This window comes from Diospyros lotus, chromosome 7 (assembly GCF_014633365.1).
Source record: "Diospyros lotus cultivar Yz01 chromosome 7, ASM1463336v1, whole genome shotgun sequence".
Classification (NCBI taxonomy): Eukaryota; Viridiplantae; Streptophyta; class Magnoliopsida; order Ericales; family Ebenaceae; genus Diospyros; species Diospyros lotus.
Window position 1 is genome coordinate 6,926,912 of NC_068344.1, and position 257 is coordinate 6,927,168.

The window sequence follows — 257 nt, forward strand, 5'->3', positions numbered from 1 at the left end:
TTATCATTGCAATATTCTTATTGTTGGAGAAGTTATCCTTTCTTACCAATTATGATATTTGCTTTTGGGTCCTAAAACCATTCATGTTCACACTTTAATTCAAAACTTCCATTTAAAACACTTTATTGCGTCATTCAACCTTTACATTAAATTTTGGGGTATTACAACAGACCTGTTATTGCCTCAAACTTTCGTGGCCTGAAAGGCCATAGTCCCTCTAAGAAGCTAGCTGTGGAGGGTCACCTCCACATAGCTAG